We start from the raw sequence: 22,520 nt of genomic DNA on the forward strand, positions 1-22,520 counted from the left end.
TATCATCACTAGTACTGGACACTAACCACAGCATGGGGTCTCTTAAGACATGCCTGGTGCCACCCTGTTCTATTTTCCCATTCCACAGTTCGGCAGCTGTCCTCTTCCGTCCTCCTTACACCTTTGGCTACAGTATACGCAGGTTAAAGTCCTCAACTGGGAACGTTCATGAAAACTGTACGAAGTTTATTGAACTTTTGTCAGTTTTGCAGTCTGCTTTTCAAACAGCAGATGTTTCCTCTGTGCTATTCATAGCCTCTCTCTTGTTTCCACAAGTGGGATGACAGCTATCTCTAGCTAACGACAGCAATGTTATGTCCTCAAAGAAAATTCATTTTGGAAGGAACATGTCACAAATTTCAAAAGCCTTCCGTGGACTTTTAAATGACAGAAATGACCCAGTAGTTTGAAATAGTCATGTTTTTTCACACCCTCAAAGCTATTCCCTGGTTCTTTTCTTACAGTCTCTCAAACGGCAGCTGGAAGGGCTCGCTGGCTCCACTCAGCAGCAAACATGAGATTCCATTCTCATCTTGGGTAAGAAGCCAAGAACTACTCCACTTTGGAGAAAGTAGACCAGTCGACCATCACCAAAGCTGGCTCCCCCAAGGAATCAGCTTAAGCAGGAGGGAAAGACGGATGCGTACTGGGACATGAATCTTTCTCAGCTCTGTTAAAGCAGGAGCATGCTGCCACCTGGTTCCCATTACAGCCTCACTCCAGTGAGGCTCGCCCACTGAGGCACCCAGGTGGAAGAATGAGGCACAGATCCTCTGAGCCTGAAGCCCGGGGAATGTTCCCAGCATATCGCAATTACAGAAACATCTGTGCCCAACAGCTTTGCACTGAACTGCTGGGAAAATGTACAGCGTTCGATTGCTTTCAGAATTTCTCACTTCTCAGCCTACGGCAGGGTGGTCCCAAGGCTGCCAGTGATCTGCAGCAGAAAGTGAGAGAGATTGTGATTCCCAGGGACTGGATGAAATGCAGCACAAGGGTGTGACCAGTGAACCTGGAGCCCCAAGTGCTGTGGGCTTCAATCCACTGACCAATTTTTCCTTCATTTTACCATCAATCAACACGTTGCCTGTCTGAGTTTGAAATAAAAGTGACTTTACAATGGAAAAGAACCTAAAAGTTGGTCACGGAAGTGTCAACAACTTGGTGAGAAATCATTAGTAGTTAAAAATGATTTAAACAGGGACTGCATTGTAGTGCAGCAGGTTAAGTTGCCACCTGCAGGCTGGCATCCCACATGGGCACCAGTTTGAGTCCTGGCTGCTCCACTTCTGATGCAGCTCCCTGCTAGTGGCCTGGGAAAGCAGTGGAAGATGGTCCAAGTGCTTGGGCCCCTTCCACCCACATGAGATACCTGAATGAAGCTCCTGGCTTCAGCCTGGCCCAACTCCAGCCATTGAAGCTATTTGGGAAGTGAACCAGCAGATGGAAGATACCTCTTTCTACCTCTCCTTCTCTGTTTGTAATTCTGCCTTTCAAATAAAAAATAAATAAAACTTTAAAAATGATTTAAATAATATAAAATATTATTATTTTAAAAATGCAAGATGACAAAAATTATCAAATATTTTACTAAACATCAATAGATTCTATAGTTTTTGAAAGTACATCTAGGACAGCAAGAATCAAAATGAGGACCATATTAGCACTGTCTATTGTCTTATTACAAATGAAAATTCCCTGATCCTGCCTCAGATCTACTATCATGATATGGAGCCCAGGGATCTGTGCATTTAATGGCTCTCCAGGGGCCAGCATCATGGCACCATGGGTTAAGCTACTGCTTGCAACAACGGCATCTCACATCAGAGTGCTGGTTCAAGTCCTGGCTATTCCACTTAAGATCCAGCTCCCTGCTAACGCACTTGGGAAAGCAGCTGAGAATGGCCCAAATGTTTGGGCTCTTGCCACCCAATATGGAAGACTAGGATGGAGCTTCAGGCTCCTGGTTTAACTTGGCCCAGCTCCTCCTGTTACAGTCATTTGGAAAGTGACACAGCAGATAAAAATCTCTCTCTCTTTCTCTCTCCCTCTTTCTTCCTCCCCCTCCCTCTCTCCTCTTTCTCCCTCTCCTTTCATCCCTCTCATTCCCTCACTCTCAGCCTTTCTCCATCACTCTGCCTTTTTTATTTTTTTCAACTTTTATTTAATAAATATAAATTTCCAAAGTACAAATTTTGGGTTATAGTGGCTTTCCCCCCCATAACCTCCCTCCCACCCGCAACCATCCCATCTCCCACTCCCTCTCCCATCCCATTCTTCATCAAGATTCATTTTCAATTCTGCCTTTAAATAAATAAGTAAATAAATAAATCTTTTTGGGGCCAGCACTGTGGCATAGTAGGTTAGGTATCCACCTGTGGTGCCAGTATCCCATATGGGCACCAGTATGAATCCTGACTGTTCCACATCCAATCTAGCTCCCGGTTGATGGCCTGGGAAAGCAGTAGAGGATGGCCTAAGTGCTTAGACCCCTGCACCCACATGTAAAACCCAGAGGAAGCTTCTGATCACTGACTTCAGATCAGCCCAGCTCCAGCCACTGTAGCCATCTGGGGAGTGAACCAGCAGATGGACAACCTCTCTCTCTCTCTCTCTCTCTCTGCCTGTAACTCTGCTTCTCAAACAGATGAATCTTTGAAAAATAAATAAATAAATATTTTTTTAGAAAAGCTACCTAGGTGAGGCTCACTAAAATTTTAGAATCATTGATCTAGAAAATAGGCCAAAAAAATCCTGCATGAATATACTGTCTAAACCAACCTAACTTGATTTTTTTAGGTGACCAGGAAAACTGGCAAGAAGGCTGGACTGGCCAGTGCAGTGTAGCAGAGGGTCCTAAGCATCCAGTGTAGGGAGAGGAGTAGGAATCATGAGTAATAGCAAGACCTTAGCAAAGGGAAGAATTGATAAAATCTTGAAAAATCATTGAAATGATGCATCAGGATATTTTATTTCTTTTTTTTTTAAGATTTACAAAAGGCAGAGTTATAGAGAGAAAGAGAGAGAGAGATCTTCCATCCACCGGCTCACTCCCCAGATGGCCAAAATAACCAGGCTACATTAGGCCAAAGCCAGGAACCTAGAACTCCATTCAGGTCTCCCATATGAGTGGCAGCAGCCCAGGAACTTGAGACTTCTGCTGCTGCTTTCCCAGGTACGTTAGCAGATATCTGATCAGAAGTGGAGCATCTGGGACTTGAACCAGCACTTTTGTAAGGTCCAGTGTTGCAGGTGATGGCTTAACCAGCTGCTCCAGAATGCCCGTCCCCATGTGTTTTACTTTCTTAAAACACACAGATCTTATTAATATATAATTTCATGCAAAGAACTCCAAATAATTAAAGAATAAATCATGCTTATGCTTATACTTTTAGATAACGATGCTACATGGTTGGAAACCATGACCAATGAAGGCCTCTGTTGCTGTTTACATAACACGCCTACCTACAGCCATCACAACCATCTCCCTATATTAGGAATCAAGGTTTTTCATTCCTACTTTGAAATGTTGGCATACTTTGTTGAAATGTGTAGTTAGAAAAATAAAACAGCTCTTCTGGTTGAAGACAGTACTGGACCACCAAACCCTTCTACTTCCAGCTTGGAAAAGATTCAACAAAGTTCCTAGGAATTTTTTTTTTTGGTAAAACATATTTTTATTATAAATATAATGAAATTATTAAAAAGAGCATAATGACATATTCTGCCCCATCTAATACTGCATATGAAACCATGACAAATTGAAATAAAAAAATAGGCTAACTCAATGGTTTGGCTATTTTATGCAATCCTGAAAATAAATTTTATTTTACTGTCATTGTGAAAATATATCGTGATGCACTGTAGCAGAAATGGGATTATACAATTATACAAAAATTGTGACTTCATGCAAAATAGAAAATAATTCCAAATTCTCCAAACTAGTTTTAGTTCAGAATTACACAGTATCAAAGTTTGTCTTACATGGTAGGAATTTTGAATCAGGCTCAGTCGTCAAGAAAAAAATGAACCGGTGCCCTTCAACTAATGGGCATAAGCAGAATTTTTCTTTTTTGCAGTGCTTATCTTTTAATTTAATATCCAAACCAATACATAGACCACAACAGAGTTGTGTAAGCAAATTCAAAACCAAATTGTATGAGGTAGTATAATAAAATAAATGCCATCAGCTGGACACATTAACTTCAAAACCCAGCAAGTATGTTTGACAATAGCAGAATAGCATGCACTAGACCAAACTTCCAGGAAACAAACACAAACATAGGCTCACTTGTAAAAATATTGTGCCAAAATTTTTGATGGAATGTGTACATAGCAGCCACATCCTTGTAATGTGATGGTGTGGCTCCTCCCATCAAGAGACGGAGCTTATCCTTTGGCTTTTGATCCTAGATTAGCCCTATGGCTTGCTTTGACCAATGGGAATTCAGCCCCTAATACAGCAGAAAGGCTAAAGCACTTCCTCACTGATGTTCTTCCGCTTGCTATTTGGAAACACAGTGGCCATTATATGGAAGAATCCAAGCTAGCCCGTTGGATGAGAGACAGAACTAAACCACTTGCTGCTGTTTCCTGCCAGATGTGTAAATGAGGCTGCCCTAGAATATCCAGTCCTGGTTATTCCAACCATTTGGAGAGTGAACCAGTGGATGGAAGATATCTCTCTCTGTAATTCTGCCTTTTAAATAAATAATTACATCTTTTTTAAAGAACTACTCCTAGGAGCCCCCCCCCCCCCCGAGTCCTGGGGTGTTAGCACACAGCAATGTATGGCAGGTACTACACAGGAGAAGGGGAAAAGGTAGAAACAGAAAGGGAAAAAAATCTATGAAAGAGGTTCTTCTGGAGGAAACCCACATATATGTAGTGTTTTCCCCTGATAGACTCCCCTGCCTATGTCATGAATGGGGATTAAATGCCATCAGAAGAAAAAAATCAGAGAAATGATTTGGGGGACACCAGTGTGATAAGAAATGGAGGAGAGATCCTGGAATCACTTCCAGTTCCAAGGAATTTTAATCCACAAAGTTAAGGAAACCTCTGTGTGCTCTTGAAGCATTTTGGTTCACTGTCTTCATCCAACCCCTTACAAGCTCCCTGCCTATCCCAACTCCACCCTGAGTGGGGATAAAATGGAGGTCACCAGGGGCCAGTGCCGCGGCACAGTAGGTTAATCCTCCGCTTGCAGAGCCAGCATCCCATATGGGCGCCGGTTCGAGTCCCGGCTGCTCTACTTTCAATCCAGCTCTCTGCTATGGCCTGGGAAAGCAGTAGAAGATGACCCCAGTCCTTGGGCCCCTGCACCTGCATGGGATACCAGAAGCTCCTGGATCCTGGCTTCGGCTCGGCACAGCTCCAGCCATTGAGGCCATCTGGGGAGTGAACCAATGGAAGGAAGACCTCTCTCTCTGTCTTTCCCCCTCACTGTCTATAACTCTACCTCTCAAATAAATAAATAAAATCTTTAAAAAAATGGAGGTGACCAGTCCCATAATCATTTTAAGTATCATTCATAGCATCCTTAAAGAAGCCAAGTGTGTAGCAGGTAAAGCTGCTGCCTGAAGTGCCAACATTCTCTGTGGGCACCAGTTCAAGTCCCAGCTGCTCCACTTCCAAGCCAGCTCTCTGCTGTGGCCTGGGAAAGTAGTAGAAGATGGCTCAAGTCCTTGGGCCCCTGCTCCTGCGTGAGACCTGGAAGAACCTCCTGGCTCCTGGCTTTGGATCAGAACAGGTCCAGCCACTGTGGCCAACTGGGGAATGAACCAGCAGATGGAAGGCCTCTCTCTCTCTCTCTCTCTCTCTGTCTGTCTCTCTCTCTCTCTCTCTCTCTCTCTCTCTGCCTCTCCTTCTCTCTCTGTGTAACTCTGACTTTTAAATAAATAAATAAATCTTAAAAAAAAGAGAAGAAGCAGCCAAATGCCTTCCCATGTGCTCTAGGCCTCTTATAGGAAAGAGTTCAGAAACCCAGTCTTCTGAAATCGGGCCCAGTTTTCTGATCTGATATTTGGCTTTGTTTGCAGGCCTATAGATGGCCTCTTTGATACAGAATGGAAATTCCATGACAAAAAAAGGCTTTCAAGAGACTTCTACAACCACGACCACTCCTGATCAGACATTACTCACTGCCCTGATAGAAAAGTTCTCACCATAGCCATTTGGCATTTTATAATCAGCTGAGCCTCAGGTGACACGGAGCATTGCTGCAGATGATTAATGGGTGGCCAAACACCAAACCTTCTGAATTCCCATGGTGCCATATATCTCTTCTTTGAATCAGAGATTCCTGACCTGGCAAAAGATAAGCAGTAATAAATATTGGCCAATGTACAATAAATTATAGTTGTTCCTATGTTGTTAGCTCCTGTTCTAAATCAAGGAATATACAAGATAGTAATATTTATTGGCGATCTTTTGTGGACGCTTATATTTGGTTTTTTGTTGGCTTGTTGATTCATTGGTTTGGAGGAATTTTGCTTTGTTTTGGCTTATTCATATCTTCAAAACCATTGGTCTGAAAGAAATTACAAGTCAAAAACAGAGCAACAAAGAGATATCTAATAAATTATGTTAAAAATAAGGTGTGATCGTGTACTTGTAGAAACAGGAAGAATTTATCTTATAAACTTTGCATTTTTTCTGTTTTTAAATTTTATTTATTGAGTTATTTTATTTGAGAGGCAAAGACAGAGAGACAGGAAGAAAGTTCTCCAATACGTTGGTTGGTTCACTTACCAAGTGCCCACAATAGTCAGGGTTGGGCCAAGCAAAAGCTAAGAGCTGGGAATTCATTCCAGCTTTACCACATGACTGGCAGAGACCCAACTACTTCAGCGATCATGGAGCAGCTCCCAGGGCACACATTAGCAGAAAGCTAGAATCAGGACTGGAGTCAGGACACAGGCCAGGTACACAAGCCAGATATGGGATGCAGGTGTCTCAACTGGTGCTTAACTGCTGGGCCAAATGCCTACCCTCACATTGTTTTTCCTGATTCTACCACCAGTAAAGAACAGAAAATAGAGAAAAGAAACTTCCCTGTTTGTATTCAAGAGAAAGCTCTGAATTCTCCCATTCAAAAATATGGGCAGTCTATAAATAATTCAGGGAATATAATTGTCAATGGGAATTTTTTTTTAAATCAACTAAAGTCAGAAAATTCTTCGGGCTTATTCTTGAAAGGACTTTTTTTTTAACTTTTATTTGATGAATATAAATTTCCAGTGTACAGCTTATGAATTACAATGACTTCCCCCTCCCATAACTTCCCTCCCACCCGAAACCCTCCCCTCTCCCGCTCCCTCTCCCTTTCCATTCACATCAAGATTCATTTTCAATTCTCTTTATATACAGAAGATCAATTTAGTATAAAGATTTCAACAGTTTGCACCCATATAGAAACACAAAGTGAAACATACTGTTTGAGTACTAGTTATAGCATTAAATCAAAATGTACAGCACATTAAGGACAGAGATCCCACATGAGGAGCAAGTGCACAGTGGCTCCTGTTGTTGACCCAACAAATTGACACTCTAGTTTATGGCGCCAGTAACCACCCTAGGCTGTCGTCATGAGTTGCCAAGGCTATGGAAGCCTTCCAAGTTCCCCGACTCTGATCATATTTAGACAAGGTCATAAAAGACAGAGTGAGGATAGTAACCAATGATCCTAAGAGTGGCATTTACCAGGTCTGAACAATTATACAGCATTAAGTGGGGAAGAGGACCATCAATACACACAGGTTGGGAGTAGAGCCATTGGTGGTAGAGTAGAGGTTATGATTATAAAGGAATGAGGCCCAAGTGTGCTAGACAGGGTCTAGAACAAAGGACAGAGTCATTATTAGAGGAGCTAAGAAAGGTGCTGTCTAAGCTACAATTAAGTTTTCTGATTGAGAGGCAAATAGAACCTGATAGAAGGGGCTTGATAATAATCTGGTGGGCTTTAGGCCTTGTAAGTTAAGAGGCCCAGACCTATCTATCTCTTCACATGGGGTATATCCTAAGGGAGGTGTGAACCTCCTAGGGGAAGGCACTCTGTTGACTTTCATTACTTGGCTGGGCTGGGAGGAGAGCTGGCCAGGTAAAGGCAGGGGGCATCTCTAACAAGAAATTTACAGTTCTGCCTGCAATGTTGCTGACCCTACTTGACCATCCCCTCAGCTGCAGTGGTCACTTTGGAAGTTGGGCTAAGTGAAGGGCTTTTCAGCTTAGAGCCAATAAGATCTGTGGCTCTGACCTGGGCATCCTTCGACTCCAGGGCAGGTCCATTTCCAATGATCCAACTCTTGGCAGAGCTGCCAGGGCTCTTCACAAGCTGACTTCTGCTGAAGCCCAGGCTTACCACATTGAAAGCCACTGCAGTGGACTAACCTGTTGGGTCTCCTTGAGGGCAGATCACTGTACAGATCAGCCATTAATAGGCCTGCCACCCATTGCTTCTGATGCCTAGCTTTCTTTTCCTCCTGGTTTGTGTTAAAGCAGACCAGAGGATGCAAGTCAAGGGAGTGCCCAAGTCCCATCTCTAATCTTCGGTGGCCTGAACTACAAGTCTATAGTCACAGGCATGTTCTGTAGTAGTTTTTCTAAGGTAGACAATGCCCATGAGGAAAATTATATTCTCACTTTAAAACTTTCTTTCCCTTTGGTCTGAAAGGGAGGTTTTTTCTACTTACTGTATACTTTGCTGATGGCGAAGTGAATCTAGCTATGAGATTATTATTTAAGTTCTTATTTTGGCTATGCTATTACAGAAAAATGTTAGCCATCTCTTTTATAAGGTCTAAAGATTAAATTGTGCGTCCTACAGATTCCTTCATAATAGAATTAGTTTCCTACCTTGAAGAGAATAGAGAAATGAAAGAACAAGTTGGGCTTAGAATAGAGAAATGAGGGAGCAAGTCCTAGATCGCTTGCTGACAACAGCAATATCACATGAATACTTAGCAAACCGTTTCAACCATTAGATAACAACTTAAGAAAACATTTACCAGAAGGTCCAATGCCTTCTATAAATTTTAAGAATCATGTATTTGAAAACACCTCTTAAATATCTAACATGGTGTAGTTTGTTTAGCCAGTAAACTTAAGCACAACCATCTAAAATGTTTTTAGTTTCTTTCTACCAACAAGTCTAAAACATATGATACACAGATTCAGGTCCCACAAATTAAAATGTATCTTTGATTGATTTTAGCAGCTTAAATTTATGGACAATCTTATCTATAAGCCATTTAAAATAAAACTCTTAATAAAATCTCCCCATGTGGACATACAATATGTACACACATATAACATAGCATAATAGACCAATATAGCAATTTTAATAATAGCTTTTAAAATCTTTAACTCTTTTTGTAGATTGCCAATTGATTTGAATTGCTTTTTGTTTTTAGTAACCTCAGTTAACCATACTTTCTCTCAGTTGGTACTGTTAATACATTATTGGCTTCATCTGTTTACAGAGCCATCGCAAAGTACTGAATACAATAGAAGTGGCTGGAAAAAGTCCATAGGAACCTATAGGAGGACAGCTAAACGCAGAACCAACAACGCTTTAGTTTTATGAGCAGCAAATCATATATAACTGTGGATGACAAAAGACTTTAAGTCGCCATGTTTAAATTTATAAACTCATCAACCAACAAGAGGCACTTGCTTACTTCACAGTATTTTTGAAAGCACCTGTAGGATTTTACAAGTATTTAACCCTTTAGGCCTCTGGGGTTTTCTCATTAAGATAACTATCATGTCTAGTAACACAAGATCATTAGACTTTTTAATTCTCAAACATTTGTATTAATAGCATTTTCCATTATAGAAACTTAAAGTTAGGTACCACGTCACATCTTGACAGTACTTCTAATATAATCCAAATAGCCTGATTAGTTGGTGTCTCTATAAGATGAGAGACATAGGCCCTTCGATTTTTTCAGTTGGGCCCAAACTGGAAAAACCAAAGTCCAGGATTTACTGGAAATTTTAGAGTCCAGATTGTTTGAAACTTTGATTTTTTGAATGCCTGTCAAGAATGCCAAGAAGGCTCAAAATCCAAAATATCTGGTTGAACTAAGATTCCTTAAAATCATGACATAACATAGACCAAATTTGATCTTGTTACAAGGTGATTATTCAAATCTTTGAAAATAAGCACATATTTAAATAACCCATAGCTCTTAATAAAAATTCAGCTGTTTTTGAACAATTAGAATTTAACAGACATCAAGAGAACATAATAGATTACTTTAACACATTGCTTTAACAGAGCATCAGAATTTAATTCTATGTCAAAGAGAAATTGAGCTTCCTGTGATCTTTTGCTGTGAGGTTTCCTTCCTTTACCTTCTTTCATATTGGTGACCATGTTTCTGTGTTTCTGTGTGTAACACATCTTTAAGCATCTTTTGCAGGGCAGGATGAGTGGCAACAAATTCTTTCAGTTTCTGTTTGCTATGAAAAGTCTTAGTTTCACCTTCATTCACAAATGAGAGCTTTGCAGGATATAATATTCTGGGCTGGCAGTTTTTCTCTTTTAGTACCTGGGCTATGTCTCGCCATTCCCTTCTAGCTTGTAGGGTTTCTGATGAGAAGTCTGCTGTGAGTCTAATTGGAGATCCTCTGAGAGTAATCTGGCATTTCTCTCTTGCACATTTTAGGATCTTTTCTTTATGTTTCACTGTGGTGAGTTTGATTACAACATGTCGTGGTGAGGATCTCTTTTGGTCATGTTTATTAGGGGTTCTATAAGCTTCCTGTACTAAGATGCCTCTGTCCTTCTCCAAACCTGGGAAATTTTCTGCTAGTATCTCACTGAAAATGCCTTCTAATCCTTTCTCCCTCTCCATGCCTTCAGGAACTCCTAGAACCCGAATGTTGGGTTTTTTAATAGTATCCTGTAGATTCCCGACAATATTTTTTAGATTTCTAATTTCTTCTTCTTTTCTTTGACTTGCCTGTTTCCTTTCCTGTTCTCTGTCTTCTAAGTCTGATATTCTCTCTTCTTCTTTGCCCATTCTGTTTTTAAGGCTCTCTAATGTGTTTGTCATTTGATCTATTGAATTCTTCATTTCATTATGATTTCTCGTCACTATCACAGTTTCTTGTTCCACTAGTTGTTTCATTTCATTTTGATTCCTCCTTAACATTTCATTTTCATGAGAGAGATTTTCTATCTTGTCCATTAAGGATTTCTGTAGTTCAAGAATTTGTTTTTGAGAACTTCTTCATGTTCTTATCAATTTTTTGAGATCTGCTTCTTGCATTTCTTCGATCTCATCATCTTCATAATCTTGAATTGGGGTGTCTTTTTCATTTGGGGGTGTCATAGTGTCTTCCTTGTTCTTGTTAGCTTGGTTTTTGCGTTTGTTGTTTGGCATGTTGGAGATATTTGGTTTCTTCACTGTGGTGTTTTTTCTTGTTACACTATGGCTCTATATTAAGTGAACTGCCTGCTTTGGGTGGAGCCTTAGAGGCTTGAGATGAGTGTGGACTGAGAGCTGTGTTTGGTTCCTCAGGGTTGAGGGTGTGTCAAAGATGACACTCCCAGGTTAGGTGTGGTAAATCCCTTTTTCTTTCTTTCTTTTTTTGATTCAAAAGGGAAGTAATTCCGCACAGCTGAATGTAATTGGAGGTAGTTAGCAGGCAAATGATATACCCACAGGAGCCAGAGATCAGAAGCTCTTTCCCAAGGACCACACAGGGAATCTCTGCTGCCCTCGGTGTGGGCTCCAATTCTCCTGCAGTCTCCCACTGGGTTGCCAAGTTAGAGCCTAATCTCCTGTTATTTCACCCCTCCCCCCAGAGTCAGGTTTTTCTGCTAGACTCAGGGCCGGTGCAGACCTGAGGTCACCCTGCTTATGATGTATGTTAAAATGGCGCCTGCCCTTTGTCTTGCTCGCCTTTGAGAGATGAGCGGAGAGAGAGAAACTTGTGTGCGTATCAGTCACTTTTTTTTTTCCTCTCTCTCTTCTAGTTAGCCTGGTGAACTTTTCCCCACGGAGTTCCCTCTAGTCTCCTCTTTCCACTTGCCCACTGGTGTCTTGGGCTATTGAGGTTCGGCTCACCTCGTGTTCCAGCGCTGGTGTGTTGATTCTGCCGCTGGTGTCCCGAACTTGGGCTCCCACGCTCTCCACGCAGGTCCACTGTGAATCACTAGTTCCGGAAGAGTTTCCTCTGCTGTTTCTTCCCCTACTCTTCCTTGACCCTGCAGTATCTCCACTTTTATTAAACTGTCTCTCCCCCGGACGAATAGTGTGCTCCCTTCCTATTCCGCCATCTTGCCGCTCTCCGAAAGACTTTTCTACAGTGTCCTTGTACAATGATCTAAGAGACAGGACCTAGAGTTGGCATCAATTCCTAAGACATACAAACATGTTTCAAAGAAAAAATATAATAAATGAAAGCATATCACTTTGTTCTTAATTTTACATAGTTATGGGTTACAGTGTGATTAGTCAATCCTGTATAAGATGTGGGAAGTGTAAATCTAGTTAGTTAGTATTTCTATCTCCTTAAACATTTTTTTAAGATTTTTATTTACTTATTTGCAAGTCAGAGTTACACAGAGAGGAGAGGCTGAGAGAGAGAGAGATCTTCCAACCACTGGTTCACTCCCTAGATGGCCACAATGGCCAGAGCTGCACAGATCTGAAGCCAGGAGCTTCTTCCGGGTCTCCCACACAGGTGCAAGGAACCAAGACTTGGGCCATCTTCTACTGCTTTCCCAAGCCATAGCAGAGAGCTGGATTGGAAGTGGAGCAGCCGGGTCTCAAACCGGCACCCATTTGGGATGCCGGCGCTTCCCGCCAGGGCGTTAACCCGCTGCACCACAGTGCCAGCCCCTCCTTAAACATTTTTTAATGTTTTTGATTGGCACTTAACAATTAAACATGTTTATGGGGTACAGTGAGGCATTTTAATAAATGTATATAGTATGTACTGATTTTGTCAGGGTAATTAATATTGGGAATGCAAATTAGTTCAGCCACTATGAAAAGAAGTGTGGAGAATCTTTTAAAAACTAAAAATAGGTCTGCCATATGATCCAGCAATCATACTATTTAGTATATATCAAAAATAAATGAAATTATTATATCAAAGAGATGTATGTACGTACTCCTCTGTTTATTGTAGCACTAGTCACAATTGCCCAAATATGGAATAAAACAAAGTGTGCATCAACAAATAAATGAGCTTTTTAAGTGATATAACCTCCCAGTATATGTTCAAAAGAAATACAAAGTAAATAATAGAATATTTATGGAAAAATTACAAGGCTGAGTCATTATTATCAATAATCACCATGAATGTAAATGGCCTCAAGTCTCCAGTTAAAAGACACAGATTGGCTGGATGGATTAAAAACAAGACCCATCTATTTTCTGCTCACAAGAAACACACCTCACCAACAAAGATAAAAACAGACTGAAAGTAAAAGAATGGGAAAAGATATTCCATGCTAACAGAAACCAAAAAAGAGCTGCCGTAGCCATCCTAATATCAGGACGGGAGAAAATATTTGCAAACTATGCAACTGATAAAGGGTTAACATCCAGAATATGTAAAGAGCTCAAGAAATTCAACAACAAAACAAACAAACCAATTAGAAAATGGGCAAAGGACTTAAAAAGGCATTTTTCAAAAGAGGAAATTCAGGTGACCAACAGACATGTGTGAAAATGCTCAGGATCACTAGCCATCAGGGAAATGCAAATCAAAACAACCATGAAGTTTCACCTCACTCCAATTAAAATGGCTTTCATACAGAAATCAACAAATGACTCTGGTGAGGAAGTGGGGAAAAAGGTATCCAAATCCATTGCTGGTGGGAAAGTAAACTGGTGCAGCTACAGTGGAAGACAGTATGGAGAAACCTCAGAAGTCTGAATATAGATCCAGTCATCCCATTCCTGGGAATTTACCCAAACCAAGAGAAATCAGCATATGAAAGAGTTATCTATGCCCCTATGTTCATTGCAGCACAATTAATAGCTGAGATATGGAATCAAACCAAATGTCCATCAACTGTTAACTGAATAAAGAAATTATGTTATATATACACTATGGAGTACTACTCAGCTGTAAAAAAAATGAAATCCTGTCTTTTGCTACAAGATGGTCACAACTGGAAACCATTACACTTAGTGAAATAAGCCAGTCCCAAAAAGACAGATACCATATGTCTTCCCTGATGAAGTAACTAATAGAATACCTGAAATGTAATGTATTCGAGTGAAATTGACATGTTGAGAATAGATGATTGTTTATAGCCCTTAACATAGAAAAGTGATTGCTACAGGCTGGGGGAAGGAGAAAGTAGGAGGCTGAGAAATAGGTTTTCTGTTTCACAACCCAGCAATGTGATTAAAGGTTACAATAAACATCATTATTTTCTTTTTATGGAATTTTTAAATATTTTTTATTTATATAAGATTAACAAATTTCATGCATGTCATACATACAGATGTAGGAGCACAGTAGTACTTCCCACCTTACCCTCCCTCCCATGCTCCCACTCTCCCTGCTCCTTCCTTTCTCATTCTTTTAATTTTTACAATGACATAGTTTCAGTTTATTATATAATCATAAGCTTAACCCTCCTCTAAGTAAACAATTCTACAAATAGAAGAAAAGAACACTGTTCTACTTCAACAGTAGGAACAAGGGCTGTAAACTTTTTTCATTTATATAAAGGGAATAAGTTTCATGTATTTTTTATATATAGTTTTAAGAGTATAATGAAACTCCCCACCATGCCCTCACTCCCTCACTTATACTAACCCTCCCTCCTCCTTCTATTCTTGCTTTTCTTTTAATTTTTACAATGGCATACTTTCAATTTTCTTTATACTCAGAAGCTTAATGTTGGGAGAACTCCCTTACTGTTTTCAAAAGTAATTGTGCCATTTTACATAAACACATGGGCAATTATAAAAGCTATTAATATTGCACCGGCTCCACGGCTCACTAGGCTAATCCTCCGCCTTGCGGCGCCGGCACACCAGGTTCTAGTCCCGGTCGGGGCACCGATCCTGTCCCGGTTGCCCCTCTTCCAGGCCAGCTCTCTGCTGTGGCCAGGGAGTGCAGTGGAGGATGGCCCAAGTCCTTGGGCCCTGCACCCCATGGGAGACCAGGAGAAGCACCTGGCTCCTGCCATTGGATCAGCGCGGTGCGTCGGTTGCAGCGCGCCTACCGCGGCGGCCATTGGAGGGTGAACCAATGGCAAAAGGAAGACCTTTCTATCTGTCTCTCTCTCGCTGTCCACTCTGCCTGTCAAAAATTAAAAAAAAAAATTAAATAAAGCTATTAATATTGTAACAATGGCATACAACTCTACTTTTTTCCCTATGTGATTTAAGGGAAAATGCTTTAAAACATATCACCGCATCTTTTATATATAATATATGAATGCGTAATCCTATGTAAACATCATCATTTTCTGAGCAAAATATCTGTCTTTGAGTCACAGATCATTGTGTGCTAATGGTCACTAGAAAGCTTTCAGAACAATCCACAGTTTCATAAATGGGTAAAATGAGAGTCTAGGAGGAGAATTCAGTAGAAAGTTTAAAGAAAATAAACAGGCACTTCTCCTCAAAGAAAACCTACATAACTATAAATACATGTAAAGCTGCTCAATTTTGTTGGAAATGAAAGTTGCTACTTAAAATATTAAACTTTCTACCTGTCAGAGTGGCAAAAAAATCAATTTTGATAATACCTTATGTTGCTGACAAAGAGAAGAAATGGAAACTGTCAGTCAAGATAAATGGGGGCAGGGCCGGGAACGTGGCATAGCCAGTAAAGCTGCCACCTGCAGTGCCAGCATCCCATATGGGCGCCAGTTCTAGTTCTGGCTGTTTCTCTTCTGATTCAGTTCTTGACTATGGCCTGGGAAGGTAGTGTAGGATGGCCCAAGTCTTTGGACCTCTGGACTCACATGGGAGACCCAAAGGAAGCTTCTGGCTCCTGGCTTCAGATTGGCACAGCTCCAGCCATTGTGGCCATCTGGGGAGCGAACCAGCAGATAGAGGATCTCTCTTTCTCTTTTTGCCTCTGCTTCTCTATAACCCTGCCTTCCAAATAAATTAATAAAATCTTAAAAAAAAAAAAAGATAAATGAGGGCAAGCATTTGGCTCAGCAGCTTAAGTCACTGCTCGGGACACCCACATTGCCTATCATTGTACCTGATGAGTACTGACTCCACTTCCAATCCAGCTTCCTGCTAATGTGCCTGCAAAGCAGCAGATAATGGCTCCAGATGATGGCTTCCTGCTACCTATGGAAGACTCTAACGAGCTCCTGGCTCCTAGCTTCAGCGTGGCCCAGCCCTGGCTGTTGCAGGCATTTGGAGAGTAAACCAACAGAGGAAAGACATACACACTCTCAATTGTTATGGTCTTCCATAAATTTGTGAAGCAGTAGGACATAACGTTGAACACACTTAGCTCTGATCCTGCCATTCCCAGGGCTGTACCATAATAAAACTTCTGACTGTGTGCTCTGTCTTACTCTATAGGCTGCTAAGACAAAATAGCATACACTAGGTGGCTAAAATTAGTAGATATTAATTTCTCACAGGCCTGGAGGCTAGAGAGTCTGTGAACAGGTACCGGCACAGTGGAGTTATAGTGAGGGTTTTCTTCAGTTTGCAGATGACCAATTTTTCACTGTGTCTTCACACGGTAGAAGGGATTGGCTAGCTCTCCAGGGTCTGTTTTAAGGACACTAATCCCATTCATGAGTGTTCTACTCTCCTAATCGCATCACCTCTCAAAAACTCCATCTTCTAAAATTATCACGTTGGGGGGTAAAGATTTTAATATATGAATCTGCTTGTGTGTGGAGGGAGTGGTGGGGCACAGAAAATATTCAGATCATAGCAGGACCCAAGCATTTATTTTGTTATTCTATAATAGATGTGCGTGAGCCTTTTTATGTGTACAATTATTGTCACTAAAATGAAATTAAACTTATAACTTTAAGAGAACCAAAATAGACCAGTAAGCAAAAGTTAAGCAATTTTCTCAGGTCACTCCACAAGTAAATGGTGAAACCTAGACTTGAACCCAGATGATGTAGTTTTAGAGTCCAGGTTTACAAACACTGTTATTCAGCGTGTCATCCTATTACACTGCACATACTAAACGTCTTACTTAACCTCAACAAATATCAGCAACATCCATAAAATAGAAATTGCTTAGCCTGTGAGCTCAGAAATGACACAAAAAGGAGAAGGAACAAGAGCAAGAGGGGAAGGAGGGGAGGGAAGCAGGAGGTAAGGGAGAGAGAATGATTGCGGGGGGTGGGGAGAAGCAAAGAAACCCCAAATGAGTAATGGCATCCTTAAAGGTCCTGCACATGCCCACTTTAGAAAACACACAAAGTAGAAGTGTGAAATAAAAAATCTGCTTTCTCTTCCTCGCTGTAGGCCCCAAAGCATCTGGTCTCGTTAAAGGTGCAAAAGTCGAATAGCCTATTGAAAATTCTCTTTGGTGTAGGAAATTAAGTTAAATTAAAAACATGACCTTTCTCTCAAACTGGCAAAAGTGATCTCGTTCTCTAAGTATGATCGTATCCTTCAGCAATACATCAAAACCAGACGTCGCCGCGGGACTTCTATGGCTGAGCCATCAACCTCCTCCGAGACTCCTGTTGATTTGGCTCCATTCAAGCAAAGAGGATCAGATTCTGTGTAAAATCCAAAGGAAGAAGGTGATATCCGCCCAGGGAGGAAGGTTTCAAGTCTTCTCTAACATTTCACAGGCCAACCACTCAAAGACAGAGCTGCTAACACTGCTAACAGCCTGGAGGGCTGCTGCCCCCAATCTTCACTTTGGAGACAACATTGGGGGTTGGGGAAGGGGGGTTGCAGGCTAATTGCTGTCTCCAAAAAAGACTGAGTCATAATTCAATGCCCGGCTGGGGAGACCCCTGGGGGCCCAACAGGGAGCCTAGGCAGGAACAGGTACCCAGAGATTCAAAGTAGCCCTCGCTCTTGTTCTCTACTTTGCCCATCCTGCTCCAGGCAAAGCCTAGTGTTTCCTTGCACCAAGATTCCCTAGAGCAAAGCAGTATTATTAGTCCTATTTTGCCATCCAACAAACAATCACAAAGCTCATGCTGCCTTTAACAACTCTACCCATGACCAGGCCTTTGCAGGCACCTTCCAGATTCCAGAGAAAACTCTAAGACAAAAAGGAACAAAGTGTGAACAAGACAGGAACCCAGAGCAATGATAGCCCTTGGAGAAAGCAACTGAGACTTCTAGAATCAGATTCCAAAGAGATAACCTACAAACAAAGATAAATTGTTTATGCAAAGCATGTAAATCACAGCGCTATTCGTAGACAAACAAAGAAAACTATGAACAATGTGCTTGCCCAAATTTAGAAAATGATTAAGGAAATTATGATCCAACTACAAATTACCAATTAAGGTAGTCTATGTCACATGAAAAACTCTAGTCACCAATAAGATTACTTTTTCATCAAATTTTAATTGCTATTATTAACATCTATTTATTAATACTAACTAGAACTTTCCAATTTAGAATGAGCTTTTCTTCTATCAGATCAATCTCATTTAATCAACACAAATATATGAGGTAGATATATTTAATCCCCATTTTATAGATAGGGAAACAGAAGCACAAGAGGTTAAATGTCTCTTCCAAGGCCAGACATGGAATAAAAGAGATTCAAACCCCAGAGTGCCTTCTACAATGTTTTGCAACCCCCATCAACAGGAGACAGAACCACAAAAAAAAAAAAAAAAAAAAAAAAAAAAAAAAAAAAAATAGTAGACTCCCATATCCCCTATGAAGGGGTTCTATATAATGGTTAAATGCACAGGAAAGCTGGCGCTGCAGCTTACTTGGCTAATCCTCCACCTGCGGCACCGGCACCCTGGGTTCTAGTCCCGGTTGGGGCGCTGGATTCTGTCCTGGTTACTCTCCTTCCAGTCCAGCTCTCTGCTGTGGCCCCGGGAAGGCAGTGGAGGATGGCCCAGGTCCTTGGGCCCTGCACCCACATTGGAGACCAGGAGGAAGCACCTGGTTCCTGGCTTTGGATCGGCACAGTGCGTCAGACGCAGCACGCTGGCCATAGCGGCCATTTGGAGGGTGAACCAACAGAAAAGGACGACCTTTCTCTCTGTCTCTCTCTCTGTCTAACTCTGCTTGTCAAAAAAAAAATGCACTTATAAATATATATACACCAAATAATATGGCATCTATGCGATTTTTAAATATATATTTATATAAGCCTCTACATATAAGCAGCAAAGTGTTAGTTGTTCTTCATGTCTAGTGTATTTCTCCAGGTCCATCTGTTTTGTTGTAAATGTCAGTTTCATTCCTTTCTATAGCTGATTGACATTCTATTGCATACATGTACATTTTTCTTTATCCATTCATGCACTGATGGACATCCAGGTTAATGATATGTCTTTTTTTATTTTAAACTTTTATTTAATGAATATAAATTTCCAAAGTACAGCTTATGGGTTACAATGGCTACCCCCTCCCATAACTTCCCTCCCACCCGCAACCCTCCCCTTTCCTGTTCCCTTTCCCCTTCCATTCACATCAAGATTCATTTTCAATTCTCTTTACATACAGAAGATCAGTTCAGTATATATTAAGTAACGATTTCAACAGTTTGCCCCCACATAGCAACACAAAGTGAAAAAATACTGTTGGAGTACTAGTTATAGCATTAAATAACAGTGTACAGCACATTAAAGACAGAGATCCTACATGACATTTTTTAAAAATTAATTAATTTTTCTATGCCATTTCCAATTTAACACCAGGGTTTTTTTTTTCATTTCTAATTATCTTTATATACAGAAGATCGATTCTGTATATACTTAGTAAAGATTTCATCAGTTTGCACCCACACAGAAACACAAAGTGTAAAAATACTGTTTCAGTACTAGTTATAGCATCACTTCACATTAGACAACACATTAAGGACAGATCCCACATGAGGAGTAAGTACACAGTGACTCCTGTTGCTGACTTAACAATTTGACACTCTTGTTTATGGCGTCAGTAATCTCCCTAGGCTCTAGTCAAGAGTTGCCAAGGCTATGGAAGCCTTTAGAGTTCTCCAACTTTGATCTTATTCCAATAGGGTCATAGTCAAAATGGAAGTTCTCTCCTCCCTTCGGAGAAAGGTACCTCCATCTTTGATGGCCCCGTTCTTTCCACTGGGATCTCACTAACAGAGATCTTTCATTTAGGTCTTCTTCTTTTTTTTTTCCCATGGTATCTTGGCTTTCCATGCCTACAATACTCTCATGGGCTCTTCAGCCAGATCCGAATGCCTTAAGGGCTGATTCTGAGGCCAGAGTGCTGTTTAGGACATCTGCCATTCTATGAGCCTGCTGTGTCTCCCGCTTCCCATGTTGGATCATTCTCTCCCTTTTTGATTCTATCAGTTAGTATTAGCAGACACTAGTCTTGTTTGTGTGATCCCTTTGACTCTTAGACCTATCAGAGTCATCAATTGTGAACTGAAATTGATCACCTGGACTAGTGAGATGGCATTGGTACACGCCACCTTGATGGGATTGTATTGGAATCCCCTGGCACATTTCTAACTCCACCATTTGGGGCAAGTCCGATTGAGCATGTCCCAAATTGTACATCTCCTCCCTCTCTTCTTCCCACTCTTATATTTAACAGGGATCACTTTGCAGTTAAAATTCAAACACCCAAGAATAATTGTGTGTTAATTACAGAGTTCAACCACTAGTACTAGAACAACAACAACAACAACAACAAAATACTAAAAAGGATAAAGTATTACATTGTACATCAAGAGTCAGGACAAGAGCTGATCAGGTCACTGTTTCTTATAGTGTCCATTTCACTTCAACAGGTTTCCCCTTTGGTGCTCAGTTAGTTGTCACCGATCAGGGAAAACAAATGATATTTGTCTCTTTGCGACTGGCTTAATTCACTCAGCATGATGTTTTCCAGATTCCTCCATCTTGTTGCAAATGACCGGATTTCATTGTTTCTTACTGCTGTATAGTATTCTATGGAGTACATGTCCCATAATTTCTTTATCCAGTCTACTGTTGATGGGCATTTGGGTTAGTTCCAGGTCTTAGCTATCGTGAATTGAGCTGCAATAAACATTAATGTGCAGATGGCTTTACTACTATGAATAGTAAGCAGCAAACACTGGAGTGCAGATATCTCTCTCATTGCTGACTTCATTTCCTTTGGATCTATCCCCAGAAGCATGATAGCTGGGCCACAGGCTAGATCTATTTTTAGTCTTTTGAGGAATCTCCATACTGCTCAGTATCATGGTTGTGCAAATGTGCATTCCCACCAACAGTGTATTAGAGTTCTCTTTTCCCCACAACATCACCAGCATTTGCTGCTTTGTTTTGCTCTGTTTTTTGTCGTTTTGATAATAGCCATTCTAGCTAGATTGAGATGATCCTCATTATGGTTTTTATTTGCATTTCCCTGAGGGTTAGTGTGACCCTGAGCATTTTTTTTTGAAGATTTATTTATTTATTTGAAAGGCAGAGTTACAGAGAGGCAGAGACAGAGAGAGAATCTTCCATCATTGGTTTACTCCCCAAATGGCTGAATGGCCAGAGCTGAGCCGATCCAAAGCCAGGAGCCAGGAGCTTCTTCCAGGTCTCCTATGGGGATGCAGGAGCCCAAGGACTTGAACCATCCTCTGCTGCTATCCCAGGCACATTAGCAGGAAGCTGGATTTGAAGTGGAGCAGCAGGAACTTGAATCTGCACCTATATGGGATGCCGGCACTGTAAGTGGCAGTTTTACACGCTATGCAACAGTGCTGGCTCCCTGTGCATTTTTTTGTGTTCGTTGTCCATTTGCATTTCCTCTTTTGAAAATTTCTTATTTTGTCTCTTCAGATTCTTTGCTCACTTCTTAAACTGGATTCTTTTTTTGGTTGCTGAATTTCTTGAACTCCTTCCATATTCCAGATATTAATCTTTTATCAGATGCATAGCTCGCAAATGGAAGACCAGAATCATACATTTCCTTAATGCTTTTGTTTTTAATATCTCCCCAAAAAAATTTAGAGTGAAAATAAGTATAGGAAGCCCCCTTCAATGTCTTAGTTCTTTTCTGGGCTTGCTCCTACTGAGTTGGCATGGAGTCTAAAGTCCAAGGCAGTCTTTTGGAGCCATGTTAAAAGACATACAATATGTACATATGGTTTCCTTGACAAAAATAACAAGAAAGATGAGATAAATAAGCAATCCAAAATATGCATTAAAATACAAGAGAAAATTCTGCTGTGGGACTACAATATACTATGTGTAAGTACATGTGTTTGCATCTAAAAGGTTTTTTAAGTTTTCTCGAAAGAGTGACAGACAGAGGGAGAGAGAGAGATCTTTGATCCACTGGTTCACTACCCAAATGGCCACAACAGCTGAGGCTGAGCTAGGCCAAAGCCAGGAGCCAGGGACTCTATGAATGTCCCCCACATGGGTGGCA

General features: G+C 40.9%; 1 long non-coding RNA gene across 3 annotated transcripts in view; it reads right to left on the minus strand.

The window, feature by feature from the left end:
* The window catches only part of LOC133773004 (uncharacterized), a 62,627-nt gene that overhangs the window by 16,369 nt on the left and 23,738 nt on the right, over positions 1-22,520 (minus strand). Inside the window, exon 4 of one of the 3 annotated variants that reach the window (XR_009867843.1) lies at positions 20,924-22,240. The exons of the other annotated variants lie outside the window; for them this stretch is intronic. This is a non-coding gene — a long non-coding RNA (uncharacterized LOC133773004). Of the gene's footprint in view, positions 1-20,923; positions 22,241-22,520 lie in introns of those variants that run through there. 3 annotated transcript variants of the gene reach the window in all.

The sequence above is a fragment of the Lepus europaeus genome, chromosome 13, assembly GCF_033115175.1.
Source record: "Lepus europaeus isolate LE1 chromosome 13, mLepTim1.pri, whole genome shotgun sequence".
Lineage (NCBI taxonomy): Eukaryota > Metazoa > Chordata > Mammalia > Lagomorpha > Leporidae > Lepus > Lepus europaeus.